The following is a 20,715-nucleotide window of genomic DNA, read 5'->3' on the forward strand; positions in this document are numbered from 1 at the left end:
CTGCCCACCTCAGCCTCCCAAAGTGCTGGGGTTACAAGCATGTGCCACTGCACCCAGCCTAGTTGCCTTTAAAAAAAATTTAGTGGGTGAAATCAATATTAACAATCGTTTGCTTAATCCAATATATTCAAAACATGATCATGTCAATATGTCATCAATATAAAAACTTATCGAGATATTTTGCACTCTTTTTCAAACTGAGTCTTCCAAATTTGATGTATATTTGACACCTTCAGCACATCTCAATTCAGACATTACATTCTCACTGGAAATACTTGATCTGTATTTGGACCAAGAGGATACTTCTTGATGAGGGAGTAAACTCACCTAGACAAATTGTTTCAAACGTGTTTAAAAGTTTTCCAGTAACTGGGCTATTAGTTTTTAAACATATATTAAAGCTAGATAAAGTTTAAAATTGAGTTCCTCAGTCTCACTAGCCATATTCCATGTGCTCAGCAGCCACATGTGGCTAGTGCCTGCTGTACAGGAAAACACAGCTGTGGTCCCTGTCTTCCTGTCTTGGTAAGGAATAATCCAGAGATGTGTGTCCACTCCCCGACCACTTCCAAATTTACAAGGCCTGCAGCTACCTCCCTTAAATTCACTCAAGACCTAACCCCATAGGATAGGACAGAAGAAAGATCCAGAAATCTCTATGGGCTCACAGGAGTTGGGATGGTCTCCAAAACCCTCTGAATTCTCTCTCTCTCTCTCCCCCACCCCCCGCACCCACCGCTCTCTCTCTCTGTCACACACACACACACACACACACACACACACACACACACACACACACAGTCTCCTACCCTCCCACCCTGATTCCTCTCACTACTCAGCTCTTCTGGTCTGCATGCTGTGGGTGGCAAGAAACCGAGACCCTCTCAACATATCTTCCTACAATCCTCTGAGGGTAGGAAGGCTCCAAAAAGCTTGTAGTGGGGGCACAAGAATAGGAATTACAGTCCAGCCAAGCCTTAGAGAACTCTGCTGAGAGGTTAGAGTTGGGGCCAGGGAGGCCCAGCAGAGCCTACATCTCCCTGGGATTGCCAGGGGAGGTAACACCTTCTCAAAAGCCTGTGATCCCTTCTGCAGGAGCCTCCAGACTCACTTTCCCCAGCAAGCACTACTGTCATAGCCAAACTTCATGTCCATAAGCTCCTGAAGAATATTGTAGAGAGGACGCCAGGATCCAAGAATGGACTCCTCCCTTGCTTGTTTCTTTCTTTTATCATTTTTTAAATTGTGGTAAAATATGCATAACATAAAATTTATTATTTAACCATTTTTAAGTGTAAAGTTCAGTGGAATTAAGTATATTCACATTGTTGTGCAACCATCATCACCAGCCATCTGCAGAACTCTTTTCATCTTGTAGAACAGAAACTCTCTACCCATTAAGCAATAATTCCCCATTACCCCTACCTCCATCACTTGGCAACCACCATCCTACTTTCTGCTGCTGTGAATTTGACTGTTCTAAGTACATCACATAGGCGGAATCAATGATATTTGTCCTTTTGTAACTGGCTTACTTCACTTAATATAATGTCTTCAAGATTCATCCATGTTGTAGCATGTGTCAGGATTTTCCTCTATTTTAAAGCTGAATAATATTCCATTGTATGGATACACCATATTTTGTTTACTCATCCAGTGGACAGTTGGGTTGCTTCCATATTTTGGTTGTAGAACTAAATGGTTCAGCTGAGGCAGGCAGATCACAAGGTCAGGAGTTCAAGACCAGCCTGACTGACATGGTGAAACCCCGTCTCTACTAGAAATACAAAAATTAGCCGAGTGTGGTGGCACGCACTTGTAATCCCAGCTACTCAAGAGGCTGAGGCAGGAGAATCGCTTGAACCCGGGAGGCGGAGGTTGCAGTGAGCCAAGATCGCGCCACTGCCCTCCAGCCTGGGCGACAAAGCGAGACTCCATCTCAAAAAACAAAAAAAAAAATAACAAAAAACAAACAAACAAAAACAAAAAAATAAAAAAACAAATGGTTCATAGGAGCATTGTAAATAATGCTCCTGTGAACATAGATGTACAAATATCTGTTTGAGATCATGCTTTTACTTCTTTTGGTTTTACACTCAAAGTAGGATTGCAGGAACATATGATAATTCTATGTTTCATTTCTTGAAGAATCATCATACTGTTTCCCACAGCAGCTGCTCCATTATATATTCTTGCCAGCAATACATGAGGATTCAAACTTCTCCATATCCTCATCCTCACCAACACTTGTTATTTTCCGGGGTTTTTTATAGTAGCCATCCAAATTGGGTATGACAAGTTATCTCATTGTAGTTTTGATTTCCATTTCCCTAATGATTAGTAATATTGAGCATCTTGTCACGTGTTTATTGGCCAGTTGTATACCTTTTTTAGAGATTTATCTACTCAAGTCTTTGTCTTACTTTTTAATTGGGCTGTTTTGTTGCTGTTATTGTTGGGTTGCAGGAGTTCTTTATGCATTCTAGATATCAGTTCCTTCTCAGATGTATAATTGGCAGATATGAAATGTGATTTGCAAACCCATTCCATGGGTTGCCTTTTCACTCTGTTGATGGTGTCCTTTGATGCAGAAAAGTTTTTAAGTTTGATGAAGTTCACATTATCATTTTTTTTCTTTTGTTACCTGTGCTTTTGGTGTCATATCCAAGAAATCTGCCAAATCCAATGTCTTGAAGCTTTTCCCTATGTTTTCTTCCAAGAGTTTTATATTGGCTCTTACGTTTATGTCTTTGATCCATTTTGAATTAATTTTTGTATATGATGTAAGGCAAGGGTCCAATGTCATCTTTTTTTGCAGGTGGATATCCAGTTTTCCCAGTGCCATTTGTTGAAAAGACTGTTCTTCCCCTATTGAATGGTTTTGGAACTCTTGCCAAAAGTCATTTGACTGTATATGTGAAGCTTTGTTTCTGGGCCCACTCTTCTATTCCAATAGTCTATATATTTGTCTTTTCGCCAGCGCCACACTGACTTACTTACTATAGCTTTGTATTAAGTTTTTACATCAGGAAATGTGAGAATTCCACCTTTGTTCTTCTTCTTTTTTTTAATTTAATTACATATTTAACATCTTCTTGGATAGCAATGTTCTTTTTTAAGATTGCTTTGGCTATCAGGAGTCTTCTGAAATTTCATATGAATTTTAGGATGGACTTTTCTATTTCTGCAAAAAATGTCATTGGAATTTTGGTAGGGATTACATTGAATCTGTAGATCACTTTTGGTGGTGTTGACATCTTAACAACATTAAGTCTTCCAGTCCATGAACACATGACATCTTTCCATTTCTTTACGTCTTCTTTAAATTTCTTTCTGCAACATCTTGGAGTTTTTAGTGTATAAGTCTTCCACTTCCTTGGTTAAGTTTACTCCTAAGTACAGACATACATCTCTTAATGATGGGGCTATGTTCTGAGAAATGTGTCATTAGGCAATTTTGTCATTATGCAAACACCATTGAGTGTACTTACACAAACCTAGATGGTATGGTCTACTATATAGTATAGTAGGCTATACAGTATAGCCTGTTGCTACTAGGCTACAAACCTGTACAAAATGTTACTGTACTAAATACTATAGTCAACGGTAACACTAGTAAGTATTTGTGTACCTAAACATAACTACACATAGAAAAGACACAGTAAAAATACAGTGTTATCATCTTATGGGACCACCTTCACATATGCAATCCATCGTTGACCAAAACGTCATTATGTGGCTCATCACTGTATTTTTATGCTATCATAATTTCTTAATTTTTTTAAGATTGTTTATTATTAGTGTATAGAAATGCAACTAATTTTTGTGTACTGATTTTGTATACTGCAACTTTACTGAGTTCATTTTTTCCTGTTTGTTTCTTAAGCTTGGTTGTAGGTACATGCCTGGAATATTTTATTAAAAAAAAAATAACTGGCTGGGTGCAGTGGCTCACACCCATAATCCCAGCACTTTGGGAGGCTGAGGCATGTGGATCACTTGAGGCCAGGAGCTCGAGATCAGCCTGGCCAATATGGCAAAACCACATCTCTACTAAAAATACAAAAATTAGTCAGGCGTGATGATGCATGCCTGTAATCCCAGCTACTCGGGTGGCTGAGGCATGAGAATCTCTTGAACCCATTAGGCAGAGGTTGCAAAGAGCCAAGATCATGCCATTGGATTCCAGCCTAGGCAACAGAGTGAAACGCTGTCTCCAAGAAAAAAGAACGTATACCCTAGGCCCCAAACATGCTCCCACTAAAGTAACTCCCCTCCAGCTATAATTGGAGTTTGGCAGGGGGTGGGTAGCCTTTGGGCTGTTACTGAGCTCACTGGGCCCACAGTGACCCCATCTCTTTTCTGCACCCTGGGAGATACCAGCTCCCCAGGAAGGTGACGCTGCCTAAGAATAAACAATGCAGGCACAGCGTGTCTGAAGAGGAAGAAGGGTGCCCTGAGCTGGGAGTCAGGCCTCTGGATAGGAAGATGGGCTTCATCACTGATGCTTGTGGGACCCTGGACAATCCTTAGTTTCCTCCCCTGTAAAATACACAGGTAGAACTTGATAATCTCGAAAGCCCTTTGAGCATAAAGGAAGTCAGAGGTTGCGCAGGCACAGAGTCCCTAGGGCCTGAATGGGGTGAGGGTCTCAGCTTCAGGTCATATCCACATCACTGCTCTGCAGCATTATAGATCACTGAAGTAAAAGTCCCTGTGATTTCCTGCAGCTCTGAGTTCTCCACCCCATGCCTTTAAAACAATAATGAATTACTTGTAATATAATTATTATAAAAATAAAAAATATAAAAATAACTCCTTGTGCTGCAGTTTGCAAAATACTTTCACATTCATTCCTCATTTTGCAAATGAGAAAACTGAATCCCAGAAAGTTGGTGTTACTTGCGCCTAGCTAAGCTAGTAAATAGTATACCTGGTCTGGATTAAAATGAATTCCAGTTCAGCTGCCCAAAATGCTATGTGGTCACCAAGGAATAATGAGTTAGTTAAGGGAGAGGGAAAACAGAGGGAATGAATAAAAAAAAAAACCTCAAAAAAATTTGAGTCATGTATTAATTTAATACAGTTAATTTTCCACAAGGTCTAATGGAAATGGAAAATCAAGATGTGGACTCCAAGTGTAATGAAATATTGCTCAAATATTTACAATAGCCTCGATCTGGTGTTAAAAGGAAAGATCAGTCCTACTTTTACTCCCATGCCAGCCCTGAGCCCCCTCTGCCACTCTGTGTCAAAGCACTTGGCTGGCAACTGATGCCAGCCTCACTCCTTCCATAGCATCCCTCCTTTGACTGAGTACTTCCCCAGGCTTCCCCCAAATTCCATCATTTCCCTTCCCTGTGGAATGCTACAATCACAAGACAACAGGTAAGGAATGTGGATGTAAGTGTAAGTCTGCAAAAAGTGAGAAAGACGGAGACAGGGAAGTTGAATGAGACAAAGATGACAGAATTTTCAATAAGGGTGCCAAGACCATTCAATGGGGAAAGAATGTCTCTAACGCAAGAAGAAAGAATCTCTTCAACAAATGGTGCTGAAACAACTGGATAACCACACTCAAAACAGTGAAGTTGAACCCTTACCTCACTCCGTACTCAAAATTTAACTCAAATAGATCAATGACTTAAATGAAAGAGTTTAGGCCGGGCACGGTGGCTCACGCTTGTAATCCCAGCACTTTGGGAGGCCGAGGCGGGCAGATCACGAGGTCAGGAGATCGAGACCACGGTGAAACCCCGTCTCTACTAAAAATACAAAAAAAATTAGCTGGGCGTAGTGGCGGGCGCCTGTAGTCCCAGCTACTCGGAGAGGCTGAGGCAGGAGAATGGCGTGAACCTGGGAGGCGGAGCTTGCAGTGAGCCGAGAGCGCGCCACTGCACTCCAGCCTGGGCGACAGAGCAAGACTCCGTCTCAAAAAAAAAATAAATAAAAATAAAAATAAAAATAAAATAAAATAAAATAAAATAAAATAAAATATGCACATTTAAATGAAAGAGTTAAAGCTTTATAAAACTATTACGGGAAACATAGGGGTAAATCTTTATGACCTGGGATGTGGCAATGGAATCTTAGATTTTATACCCAACACATGAACAACAAAATAAAAATTGGTAAATTTGACTTCATAAAAGTTAAATTTTTTTGTGCACCGAAAGACAGTAACAAGAATGTGAAAAGGCAATATACAAAATGGGAGAAAATAGTTGCAAATAGTATATCTGACAAAGATCTAGTATTCAGAATATACAAAGAACCCTTACAACAATGAAAAGACAACCCAATTTTTAAAAAGCAAATGATTCAAATAGACATTTCTCCAAAAAAGATACATGAGTGACCAAAAAGCGCTTGAAAAAAATTCTTGGCCGGGCATGGTGGCTCACACCTGTAATCCCAGCACTTTGGGAAGCCAAGGTGGGCAGATCACTTGAGGTCAGGAGTTCAAGACCAGCCTGGCCAGCATGATGAAACCCCCATCTCTACTAAAAATACAAAAATTAGCCAGGTATTGTGGCACCATCTGTAATTCCAGCCTCTTGGGAGGCTGAGGCACAAGAATCACTTAAACTTGGGAGGCAGAGGTTGCAATGAGCCAAGATTGCACCACTGCACTCCAGCTTAGGTAACAGAGCAAGACTCTGTCTCCAAAAAAAAAAAAAGGAAGAAAAAAATTTCAACATCATTGGTTATTATAGAAATGCAAATCAAAACCATGATGAAATGCCAGTTAACACCCAGCAGAATGGCTACGATTTTTTTTTTTTTTTAATAGTGTCTCACTCTGTCACCCAGGCTGGAATGAAGTGGTGCAATCATGGCTTACTGCAGTCTCGACCTCTCGGGCTCAAGCAATCCTCCCAACTCCTCCTCTCTGGTAGTTGGGACTACAGGTGCACGCCACCACGCCCAGCCAATTTTTCTATTTTTTGTAGAGACAGGGTTTTGCCATGTTCCCTAGGCTGGTCTCAAACTCCTGGGCTCAAGTAATCTGCCCACCTCAGCCTCCCAAAGTGTTGGAATTATAAGCGTGAGCCACCACACCCAGCCAACAAGTTTTTAAAATGGAAAATAACAAGTGTTGGTGAAGGTTTGGAGAAATAGGAACCCTCATAACATTGCTTGTGGGAATGTAAAATGGTGCAGCAGCTGTGGAAAACAGTATGGTGGTTCCTCAAAGTGCTAAAAATAGAATTACCACATGACCCAGCAATTCCTCTTCTAGGGTACATACCCAAGAGAAATGAAAACATGTCCACATAGGAACTGGTACACGAATGTTCATAGCAGCATAATTCATAATAGCCAAAAGGTGGAAACAATTCAAGGATCCATCAGCTGATGAGTGGATAATCAAATATTGGTATATCCATACAATGGAATATTACTCAGCCATAAGAAGGAATTAAGTACTGATACATGCTACAACATGGATGAACACCCAAAACATTATGCTACATGAAATGTGCCAGACACAAAAGATCACATATTGTATGATTTCTTTTTTTTTTTTTTTTTGATTGAGACAGAGTCCTGCTCTGAAGTGCAGTGGTGCAATCCCAGCTCACTTCAACCTCTGCCTCCCAGGTTCAAGCAATTCTCACACCTCAGCCTCCCAGGTAGCTGGGATTACAGGCACCTACCACCACACCGGGCTAATTTTTTGTATTTTTAGTAGAGATGGAGTTTCACCATGTTGGCCAAGCTGGTCTTGAACTCCTGGCCTCAGGTTATCCACCTGCCTCAGCCTCCCAAAGTGCTGGGATTACAGGTGTGAGCCACCGTGCCCTGCTGTTTTCTTTTATATGAAATATCTTGAATAGGCAAATCTGTAGAGACAGAAAACAGATTAGTGATTGCCAGAGGATGGGAGGAGGAGAAATTGGGGAGTGGTTGCTTAATGGGTATGGAGTGTTCTGCTGGGGTGATGAAAAAGTTTTGAACCTAGGAAGAGGTAGTGGTTACACAACATTGTAAATGCACTAAATGTCACTGAATTGTACATATTAAAATGGTTAATTGTATGTTGTGTAAGTTTCACTTCAATTTCCTAAAAAGGTAACAGAGATAGCTAGGCCAGGACAAGTTTCACTTCAATTTCCTAAAAAGGTAACAGAGATAGCTAGGCCAGGACAAGTTTCACTTCAATTTCCAAAAGGAAGGAACAGAGATAGCCAGGCCAGGACAGCAACAGGGACATAGAGAGGGACTGAGAGGGAAGAGATGGAGCAATCAGGAAAAGCTGCAGCCCATTACCAGAAATTTATTAGTGCTGTTCAGTCAGCGGGTTGCCAGCTAAATTTAATATGGATCTAGATACAAAGAAAATGCCTCGTTCTACATAATGAATATTTAATCATGCATGGGTCGCACAATTTCACAGAAGTAATTAAAAGCAGTCTTTTGTTTATTGCTCAAAAATGATAGCAACCTGCTGACCAGAGCTGCAGACACAGTGACATATTGAAAACGTTACCTACTGACATATGTTATTAAAGAGGAATTAAGGGTCACTCTTTTCCCTCCCCTTAGAAACTAATCGCTCCTAAGCCCTCCTGCCTGCTCACTCCAGAGCACAGCTCTGAGGGGAAGCCACCTCCCAGCTGAGGCTGGAGAGGCAGGCCAGCACTCCTCCGTCTAGAACAGCAGTCTCCAACCTTTTTAGCACCAGGGACTGGTGTCATGGAAGACAATTTTTCCACGGACGAGCGTTGGTAGGGGATGGTTTCAGGATGAAACTGGTCCACTTCAGATCATCAGGCATAAGGAGCACACAACCTAGATCCCTTGCATGTGCAGTTCATGATAGGGTTCGCGCTCCTGTGAGAATCTAATGCTACTGCTGATCTGACAGGAGGTGGAGCACAGGTGGTAATGCTCACTGGCCTGCCACTCACCTCCTGCTGTGCAGCCTCATTCCTAACAGGCCACAGATCTGTGCCGGTCCGTGGCCCAGGGGTTGGGGACCCCGGCCTATAACCTCCCTCAAATCCATAGTTAAAACAGACGAGCCGGTTATTCAGAAGACCAGAGAGGAAACACGCCATGATGTGTATTCTCTGTAAAAAGTTCTCCCTGCTGTCTTGCCACATCCAGCCCATTGCAAAATCCTGTCAATCCTGAGCCCTTATCTCAGTGCCATTTCCTCCTTTGTCACTGTGACTGCCCTGGTTCAGCTTGCCTGCCACCCCCCACAGTCTTGTTCCTCCCCATTTCATTCTACAGTGACTCTTCCTGGATCTGTGGATCAAGGCTCTGCTTCACTCATGCACCTCCCATGGCTCCCCATTGTCTGCCATCCTCCTCATGCCAACATTAAAGTCTCTCATCATCTGACCCCAGCTGACCATCCTGCATCAGGGTTCTTGGTTGCCAACAACAGAAAGTGACCATGGCTAACTTAAGCCAGAAATAATCTACTAGGAGGACATTGGGGAGCTCATAGAATCAGTAGGAAGGCCAGGGAGGCTGACCAGCAAAGGGCAGAGATTAAAGTCATGCATGTCCAGACACTGTCCAGCCAGAATACCACCGCTGGTGCCTCCACCACTGGCCACTCTCCACGATTCAGCAGCCCCACAGCCTCCATGAATAATATATAAATGTCCCCACACTCTCACATCAGTCTCCTCACCCCACCATCCCACGTGGGAGTGGCCAACCAACCAAGCATGGCCTCTTTCTGCAGCCCCATCACTGTGGTCCAGGTAGAGGGGAGTCTGGCTCTCTTTGCTTCCACAGGGAGAGACAGAGAAAGTGTACCCAATTTCCTTGACTCATGCTTGTTTTAATATTCTGCTGACACCATCGTGAAATTCATGATTTCACTGTGAAACATGCAAGAGTCCTGCATGTTTATAGTGCAGTGGGCCCTGCAAATTATGTAGCCAGCCCTGGGTGGACAGCTTCTGATACACTCACTCATACCTCCAAGTGGGGTTTCAGCATCTTGCCACTCCTTTCATGAAGAGAAGGCAGGGAAAAGGCAGGGCTTTACCCACCTGGCTTCAGACTCCAGTATGCAAAGGAATTTGGAATGGGTTGACTTCTAGTCACCACAAAATCATAGCACATGGGTGACCACCCAAGACTAGGGCTGGACCTAAATGCAAGGCTCTTCAAGACAGAGCAATGTAAATTGCCTCCACTCACTAGGATCAAATTCATGACCCCACCAGCATCTCTCCTGGCTTCCTTAACAGCCTGTTCTAAGTCAATGAATTATGTCACCCAAGATTTGTGTTGAAATCCTGACAACAACAATACATCAGCCTATGTAGAGGAATGTTGCATTTGATAATGAGTTTTTTATAGACATGTGTTTTTACTGAGGTATAATTTACATGCAATAAAATGCATAGATTTTACATGTACAATTTGATGAATTTTGACATATGTACACACTCATGTAACCACCACCCCAGTGAAGACATGGAATATTCTAATACCCCCGAAAGTTTCTTCTTGTGCCTTTGAAAGTCACACCTTACCCCTACTGCTGCTCTCAGAAACCACTGTCTGATTTCTATCACTATAGGTTAATTATGTCTTTTCCAGTACTGCATAAAATGAAAGCATTCAGTATATTTGTGTCTAGCTTTTTTCATTCATCAAAACTTCTATGAGATTCATACATGTTACATATATCAGTATACATCAGTTTATTCCTTTTTGTTTCTGAGTAATATTCCATTGCATGGATGTATCACAATTTGTTAATGCATCCTCTGGTTAATGGCAATTTGTGTTGTTCTCAGTTTTAGCTATCATGAATACATCTGTACAAGTCTTTTTGTAAATATATGTTTCTTTTCTCTTGGGTAAATAATACCTAGCTGTACAATTGCTGAGTCATGGGTGTATTTGTAAGGGTTCTCCAGAATATAGATGTACAAGAGGAGATGGCTCATGCAGTTATGGAGGCTGAGATGTGCCATGATATGCCTCTGCAAACTGGAGAACCAGAAAAGCGAATGGTGTAACTCCCAGTCCAAGACTGAATTCCTGGAAAGGGGGAGTGGGTGGGGAGAGGTGCCCATAGGTATGAGTCCCAGATTTCAAAGGCTTAGAACCAGGAGCTTCAATACTTGAGGGTCACTGGATGTCCCTACTCAAGGAGAAAGAGAGAATTCACTCTTCCCCCATCTTTTTGTTCCATCCAGGCCCTCAGCCAACTACATGGTGCTCACCCACAATGAGGAGGGTGATATTCTTTACCCAGTCCACTGACTCAAATGCTAATCTCTTCCAGAAACACCCTCACAGATGCACCCAGAAATAGTTTTATCAGCTATCTGGGCATCCCTGATCCCAGTCAAGTTGCCACAAAATATTAACCATCACAGTGAGGTTGGTGAATATTTCTAACAAAATGCTCAACTGTTTCCAAAAATGGTCGTACCATTTTACTCTCATGCCAGCAAAGTATTCAGTTGCTGCACATCCTCTGCAACACTTGTTGTTGTTGGGTACATTAATTTTAACTATTCCAGTGGGTTTTAATTTGCATTTCTCTGATTAGCGATGATGTTGCACACTTTTTCATATGCTTCATGGCCATTCATATATCTTCCTTTGTGAAGTATCTGTTAGGACTTTTGCCCATTTTTTAATAAGATTGTTGGCCTTATTATTGAGTTCTTGTTGTTCTTTATAGACTCTAAATATGGATTATTTGTCAGATATATGTAAATAAATATTCCTTCCCCACCTGTAGCTTGCCTTTTCATTTTCTCAGGAATGTCATTTGGAGAGCAGAATCTTTGATTTTGATGTAGTCCAACGTGTCCATATTTTTTTTTATTTTATAGTTAGCACATTTTTGTCTTGTCTAAGTAGTCTTTACCTATCCCAAAGTTGTGAAGATATTTTTTTCCCATGCTCCCTTCTAGAAGCATTATCATTTTAGCTTTTACATTCCACCTTCATTTTTGATCCATCTTCAAATGATCCATCTTCATTTTTGTGTGTGGTGTGAGGTAGGGGGTCAAGGTTTATTTTTTCCCCTATACATATCCAATTGTTCCAGCATCTTTCACTGAAAAGGCTATCACTGGTTATCTTGGTACTTTTACAAATCAATTAACAAGATAAGTATGAGTCTGTTTCTGGACCTTCTGTTCTGTTTGATGGATCAGTTTGTGGATCCATACACCAATGTTACATTGTTTTGATTCCTCTGACTTTACTTACTGATGACTTTTGAGTCCAGGTCTCTCTCCCACCTTTTGCTCTTCTTCTCTCCTTCTCACTAGCTCATCATTCCCCAGGGCTGCGGGGTAAGGGATCTGGGCTTTAGCCTTAGCTCTGCTGCTAAGTCACTGCAGTTACCACTTTCGCTTTCTTGGCCTCCTTTCCCTATCCATAAAATGGAGATAAGTTGAAACAAGATCCCTTCCCCCTAAAAAGACTTGATTTTTAGGGTGATTTCCATGTTTCTAGGAGGGAAAACAAGAGTAGAGGACAGCTCTCTGGAAAATGCTTTCCTGACATTCTAGAGCCCAAAATCAAAGCCAAATGCAGGAGGGAAAAGCAGTAACCTGACCCCAGCCTGGGAAAATAACTTTTTTTTTCTTGCTTATTCTTTATCATGCTCACTTTTGAAGACAGACCACTGCACATTAAGTCCAGCCCAGTCCATACACTGTCCAGGAAGCACAGAGTGTTAGCTCTTTCTCACTGTGCCTCCATCTGCCCTGTCATTCTGTCGGCTCTGACTCTCCCCAACATCTCCCCACCTGCTCCACAGTGGCCTAGTGGTTAAGTTCCTGAGTCAGCTTGCCTGTGTTCAAATCTCAGCTTAGCTGTTCAACAAAAGAGTGGGTTTGGGCAAGGTGCTTTACGCCTTTGGGCTTTGGTTTCTTTAGTGCAATAAAGGAAATAAGAACAGTACCCACTTCATGGGTTGTTGTGAGACATCATTAAGACAATGCATATAAAATGTTTAGCATAATATCAGCCATTATTGTAAATGTTCAAAAAATATTAGCCACTATGGTGGTTTTTTTTGACACTGCTCCTTTCAAAAGATATAGCCTAATTCCTCTTCCCTCAAATGTGGGACAGACTTAGTGCCTCACTTCTAACAAATGGAGTGTGCAGGAAGTGTTGGTGTGTGACCCCTGACACCAGGTCATAAGGGACATTGCCACAGGAGCCTGTGGAGAGACCTATGTGGGAAGGAACTAAGGCCTCCTGCCAATGACTGTCGCCAATTTGCGAGCTGTGTGAACAATCCATCTTGTAAGAGGATGCCCCAGTCCAAGCTGAACCTTGTGAGACAGCAGCCCTGGCTGACATCCTCACTACAACCTCATGAGACACCCTGAGCCAGACCACACAGCTCAGCCACGCCTGAGCTCTGAATTCCCAACCCACAGAAACTCTATGAGATAATAAATGTTCACTGCTGTTTTAAACTGCTACATTTTGGGGTAATTTTTTATGCAGACCCAGATAAATAATTCAGCCACCATTAGTAGTGGTAGTAGTGGTAACTGAATCCTATTATCCTTCAACCCCCAGTTCATGTTCTACTGCCTCCAAAAAGCCTTTGTCAAGGAAAGAGAAGGTGGTGAGGAAATATCCAATTCCCCCGGTTTCTAAAGTAACCGCACCCCATGTTTTAGCTGGGCCACCTGGGTTAGAGATTGTATTTTCCAGCCTCCCTTGCTTGTCTTCCTCTTTCATAGATACCCACATGTGCACACATAGCTTTGTTCCATCACCCTACTGTGTCCTTTAAGAAACATCTGCAATGAGCCCAAGATATTCTGGATGCTAACAGAAAGCTGATTTAAGAAACAGTCAGAAGATTTGGATCTAAATGGCTTGAGGGGAGTGGGGGAGAGGTGGGTGTGAGGACCCTGGGATTAGACTAGGGTTCAAATCTCAGCTCCTCAATCAAGCTGTGGGGACAAGAGCTAGCCTGTCCTGACCTCAATCCTTCACTTTAAAAGGAAGAAAATGGGGTTGCTGTGAAGAGGTAATGGGCTAGAAGAGGCCCTATGATAGAAGTAGTATGTGCGACTTCTAGAATGTGTCCTTAACAGGAAAAGGTATAACTTTCTCCTTTCTACCAATTGCAATGCACAGATGCTGGGGCTGCCACCTTGGATTATAACATAATCTTGGAAATGGAGACCATGAACACAGAACAGAAACCAGAGGGAGCTGGAGTTTCTAACTCCACAGAGCACTAGTCCTGCACCACATACCTGCAGTCTTTCACATGAGAGACAAATACATTTCTGTCTATCTTGCTTAAGCCACTGATATTTTGGGGTTTGTTACTCACAGCAAAGCCTGATCATAACTGATAAAGGGAAGGATGGGAAAGAAACTGTTTATTAAGTTTATTAAGCTTGTGTGTACCAAATGATGTCACATTCATTATTTCACTTAAATTCATATTACAACCCCAAGAGGCAGACATGACTATAGATGAAATAGAAATAGATGTGAAAACTAACACTCAGAGGCCGGGCATGGTGGCTCATGCCTGTAATCCCAGCACTTTGAGAGGGAGAGCGAGGCGGGTGGATCACTTGAGGTCAGGAGCCTGTCCAACATGGTGAAACCCCATCTCTACTAAAAATACAAAAATTAGCCAGGCATGGTGGTGCATGCCTATAATCCCAGCTACTTGGGAGGCTGAGGCATGAGAATTGCTTGAACCCAGAAGGTGGAGGTTGCAGTGAGCCAAGATTGCACCACTGTACTCCAGGCTGGGAAGACAGAGAAAGACCCTGTCTCAAATTAAAAACAAAACAAAATGCTCAGAGAGGTTGAGGTTCAGTGATTTATTCATGGTCTCACAGGTAACAAGAAATAGAGTTGGAATTCAAAACTAAAATTGAATAGATCAAAATACAAGCTCATTCTATGAGCCCCCTCTCATGTACTCAAGACCCTGGGCTAAGCCTTTTTTCATCTGTCACAGCCAGGCTGCTCCCTCACCACCCAAACTCCTCCACCCCACTTAGCATTTAACCTGATTGTCAATTGTTCTGCACCTTGTTTCCTCAAGGACCCAGAATGTCAGCTCCTTGAGGCCAGGACCCATTTCAGGAGGCTTAGTTTCCCAGGCTTTAGCCACTAAGCATTTAATAAACACTTGTTGAATGATTGGTAGACTTGAACACTTGTGCTAAAGACCAGAAAAGATGAGAAGAGGCCGGGCACAGTGTCTCACTCCTGTAATCTCAGCACTTTGGTAGGCCGAAGCAGGCAGATCACCTGAGGTCAAGAGTTTGAGACTAGGCTGGCCAACATAATGAAACTCTGTCTCTACTAAAAATACAAATATTACCCTGGTGTGGTGACGTGCGCCTAATCGGGAGGTTGAGGTGGGAGGATAGCTTGAGCCCAGGAGGCAGAGGCTGCAGTGAACCGAGCACTGCACTCCAGCCTGGGTGACAGAGCAAGCCCCCATCTCAAAAAAAAAAAAAAAAATAGAGAAGAAGGCTGGGGGCTGGGGCTGGGGCAAGCCTGTAACATACCTGCCCCAGGCACCCTGACAAAGCTTTCATCTCACTGGTCATGATGCTTTCTCTTTTTAATATATATTTTATTACATCAAGAAACAAAAGAGAAACACACAATTTATGTTGGCCTTTTATCAGCCAACATAAATGAGTACAGATTCCTAACTTCATTTCAGAGGTCTCCATGGCAATCAATATTGCCTGCTGACCAATTAAATCTAACAAGATGCCTTGGAGCCAGAGCAGGTCAGGCAAGGGTGAAAAACCAGGAGTCTGAGGACAGAGTTCTTTCAAAAGCGGTGGAAAGGAGACATACCCTGCCTGGGTCTCCACGTTTTAAGTATAAATAGGAGGACTGCAATGGTGCCCAGGCTCCTACTGGAGGCTGAAACTGACACGTCTCAGCCAGAGACCAAGATCACCACGGCAATCAGGGGCATCCGTCTGGCATTCCAGGATGGCTTCTAGGTCACATGGGGCTTAGCAACCGGGGTTTGTGCAGGGAAAAGCAAGATCTATGACTAACATTGACCATCTCGAGTTCAGGCTAGGACCAACAGCCTCCACACTCTGCCCATTCAGTTGAACTATGGTGGTTGGGATAGGATTCCTCTGTGACTCAATTTCCTCATGGTAAAATCACTATCAAACAAAAAAAACCAGGTATAATATTATTCAAAAAGCACATATTTGGTGCTGTGTGCTAGACCACATAACTAGCCTTGAGAAAATTGCTTCACATCGCCATGCCTGAGTTTCTTTCACTGTGAAATGGGGATGATAACGCCCACTTGCAGGAGTATTTCAAGGAGCAAAGAGATTATGGGCATAAACGCAGCTTCTGGCCGGGCTCAGTGGCTCATGCCTGTAATCCCAGCACTTCAGGAGGCCAAGGCGAGTGGATCACCTGAGGTCAGGAGTTCAAGACCAGCCTGACCAACGTGGTGAAACCCCGTCTCTACTAAAAATACAAAAATTAGCTGGGCATGGTGGTGGGCGCCTGTAATCCCAGCTACTTGGGAGGCTGAGGCAGGAGAATCACTTGAATCCGAGAGGCAGAGGTTGCACTGAGCTGAGATTGTGCCACTGCACTCCAGCCTGGGCAACAAGAGTGAAACTCCGTCTCCAAAAAAATAATAATAACAATAATAATAATAAAAGCAGCTTCATTCTCTGGGCTTTTGGCCTTGCCAGTTCTCACCATAAGCTCCCATTTTCTGCAGAAAGTTTCAGGGCCCTGTGTCCTTTATCACCAAAAAGACTGAATAATTAAGCACTGTACAAATCCAACAGCTCGTCTCTCGCTGTAGAAAGCAGATCTTCCATTTAGTTGTAACATTTACCACCACACAAACTTCAAGTCTGGGAGGTCAGGCAGGGCATTTCAGGAGCTAGTAGAGGGCCAGGAGCATGTTTCAAGGAGCCTGCCACATCACAGGAGCTCATGTCCTGGGCACTGGGGAGGCCCTCACTCTGCAGCACCAGGTTCCAAGCATGCATCCAGCTGCCCTCCACGACCTGCCATCTGTACCCTGTGTTTTTTAGGAGATGATGACACCAACTGCACCAGGCATTCCTGAGGGATACCCAGTTTTACACAGTGGCGGGTGATGTTTTCTACATTCTTTCCATTTTCCTTCCAATGATACTCAACAGCTCACTGGCCTTTGGGGCCCACCAGCACATTGGCAGTGTACACAGCACCCTGTGATGAACAAGGCATGTGGTCATCTGTGACCTCATCCAAACCTCACCAAACACTCTGTGCAGGGACAATGAAACAGATTGTTCAGAGGTATGAAATTAAGGCCCAGGAAAGATAAATGGCTTATCCAAAGCTGAACAGCTAGAAACCAACAGAATTGTCTTCTTCTTCCCCCCCACCCCCAAATGGCTTTTGAATTTATTTTCTTGATCAATGATGGTCCTGGCAAAAATTACTTAACCAATGCTGAGTCATCTGTAATGAAATAGTAATTTTAAAATTGTCTTCCTCTTTCACAGACACTCACACAAGCACACATAGCCTTGTCCCGTCACCCGGCTGTGTCCTCTAAGAAACATGTACAACGAGCCCAAGATGCTAACAGAACATTAATTTAAGAAACAGTCAGGAGATTTGGATCTAAATGGTTTGGAGGAGTGGGGAAAGGGAGTGGTGAGGACTAGGACCCTGGGGTTAGACTGGGGTTCAAATCTCAGCTCCTCAATCAAGCTGTGGGGACAAGAGCTTAGCCTGCCATGACTTCAATCCTTCGTCTATAAAAGGGAGATACTGGGGTTGCTGTGAAAATTAATTGAAACCACTTGTTAATGGCATACAGCAAGTGCCCGATAGATGTTATTCCTCTCCTCCACCCCCATTCCACACTGAAACAACTTGCCTCTGATCTATGCCATCTCATTAAGTCCCAGGATCCAACTCAAGAGCACCTTCCTTCCCTGACCATCCCAGTCCATCTTGATCCCTTCCTGTCTAGAATTTCTACAGCATTCCTGGTCTTCAACACATGATTTAGGGGCTGTTTATTTGCCAAGTGTGTTTTGGACTAACTAAACTTGAGGGGTGATGTCTTTTCCTAGATATTTGCTCAGTCAATGGCATGAGGCTGAGCATCGCAGGTGCCTGATAAACACAAGAGTCATCCTTCCCTCTTTCTTGTCCTTACTGCATTTTTTGAGTTTCCTGGAGTATGTCACTATTGATCTGATATTGAATCAAATCAAACCTAGAAGAGCTTAAAGGCAACCACAACCCTAAAGATTTTGTGTGTGTGTGTACATTTTCTAGCTTGTGGCAGAGAATGCCAGCTGTCCACCAAAATCCTTTTCGTTCCTCTAGAGTAATAATATTGTAGTTGGCACACAGCTACCTAGCTGTGGACTACATTTCCCAGACACTTTTGTACTTGAGTGTGACCACGTTCTTGCCAGTGGAAAGTGAGAGAATTGCAAGCCCAACACCCTTTCTACATCACCCCAAAGGCTACCCATTTTTAATTACTTTAATCCCTTCACGGGGGCTGATGTGGGAGAATTGCTTGAGCCCTGGAGGACAAGGCTGCAGTGAGCTGTGATCACACCACTGCACTCCAGCCTGAGTAATAGAGTCTCAAAAAAAAAAAAAAATCCTTCCACATAACCACTTTATAAAGAAAAACTCACATATAAAACCCAAATGAGCCTATAAAATAGGAAGCTACATGATATGAAGCAAGCCACTTTGCGTTTTCTGGGCCTTAGTTTGTCCACATGGAAGTGAGACTCTTCCAACTCTAACATCGAATGAGTCTAAGCTGGACTTTCATTCTTTACCTCTCTCCTCTCACCTGCCTCCTACTAGCTGCTAGGCAGGCTGGGAAACAGCAGCCCACCTGAATTCCCTTCTAATACATCCAAGTCTCGGTTCTTCTTGACTTACAAAGAGCTTCCTGCCTCCCTTCATCATGTTTGCAATACAGTTCTGTTCTGTTAATTTCCTGGAAAAAAAATTTTTTTTCCTCAGAGATTCTGCTGCAGACCTACCTCCCCCTAGTATAAAAAACCCATAGGCCCATCCCAGGTGGCCTCCATCTCCATCAGCTGCCACGGTGGCTGAAGCCACCACACCCGGCCCACACAGCGCCGCTGGCCTACCTTCAGCTGAGAACAAGCCAGCATGGGAAGCACGGAGAAGCTGCCCTTACAGGGGGTGCCTTGGTTGAGTGCAGGGCGCTTTCATCATAGCACCCAGCGTGGAGGTGCAGCTACCATGCATATGTCAGTACAGCCACATCCAGCATTAAAATCTTAAAATGCTTCCACACCAGGTAGTAAATAGCCACTGCCCCTAAGGGTCCCCTCCAAATCCCCCCAGAACCCCAATCACCTTTCCCAGTAGACGGACTTGCAGGGGGCAGCAGCAGCTCCAGCACATTCACTTTATGCCTAAGTCTGTGTTCATAACTATGTATTTTTTTCTTTTGTTCTTTTCCTTTTTTTTTCTTTTTTACATTTGCCAGTTTATTATAGAGGATATTACAAAGGATACAGGATGAAGAGACACATAGGCTGGATGCGGTGGCTCACGCCTGCAATCCCAACACTTTGGGAGGACAAGGTGGGCAGATTATGAGGTCGGGAGTTCAAGACCAGCCTGGGCAACATGGTTAAATGCCATCTCTACTAAAAATACAAGTTACAGGCGCTCACCTGTAATCCCAGCTACTCAGGAGGTTGAGCAGGAGAATCGCTTGAACTTCGGAGGTGGAGGTTGCAGTGAGCCAAGATGGCGCCATTGTACTCCAGCCTGAGTGACAGAGTCAGACTCTGTCTTAAAAAATAAAAAACAGGCCAGGCACAGCGGCTCACGCCTGTAACCCCAGCACTTTGGGAGGCTGAGGTGGGCGGATCACGAGGTCAGGTGTTCAAGACCAGCCTGGGCAACACGGTGAAACCCCATCTCTACTAAAATACAAAAAATTAGCCGGGCGTGGTGGCGGGCGCCTGTAGTCCCAGCTACTCAGGAAGCTGAGGCAGGAGAATTGCCTGAACCTGGGAGGCGGAGGTTGCAGTGAGCCGAGATCGTGCCACTGCATTCCAGCCTGGGTGCCAGAGCGAGACTCCATCTCCAAAAAAAAATAAAATAAAATAAAAAATAAAAAAGACACACATAGGGCAAGCTATGGGGACACAGAGCTGCCATGCCCTCCCTGGGGCACCACCTTCAGGAACCTCCATGTAGAATGCCACATGCTGTCTGGAAGCTCTCCAAACCCAGGTCTCGTGGGTTTTTATGGAAACTTCATGACATCTCCATTCCTTCCCACACGGCACAGGGCAGGACCCTTGAAGGGGAGAGTCTTATGACCCATAATAGGAGAGACAGGGGAAGATTAGAGTCCTGCCTTGGGGTTGCCGAAGGGAGGGCAGGAGAAGGTTGGAGGGATTCTGCTTCCTGAGTCCTGCTCCTGAGGCCTGATGCACCCAATGTTAAGCCTATAACAAGTGCTTTGGGAGTGGCAAGCCAGGAACCATGGACAAAAACCAATATACATACATATCACAACACCACAGGTCACCCCTTGGTTTTTGAACGTGGACCCTTTACATCAACAGAATATACATGATCATTAGTAATTAGCCTAGTCCATCATATTGTATAAATGTCTCCCAGGCTGAAGCCACTCAGGTATACAGGCTTCCTTTCAATCCTATCCAAGTTCCAAAAGCA

The sequence above is a fragment of the Hylobates moloch genome, unplaced genomic scaffold (assembly GCF_009828535.3).
Source record: "Hylobates moloch isolate HMO894 unplaced genomic scaffold, HMol_V3 SCAFFOLD_14, whole genome shotgun sequence".
Taxonomy (NCBI): Eukaryota; Metazoa; Chordata; class Mammalia; order Primates; family Hylobatidae; genus Hylobates; species Hylobates moloch.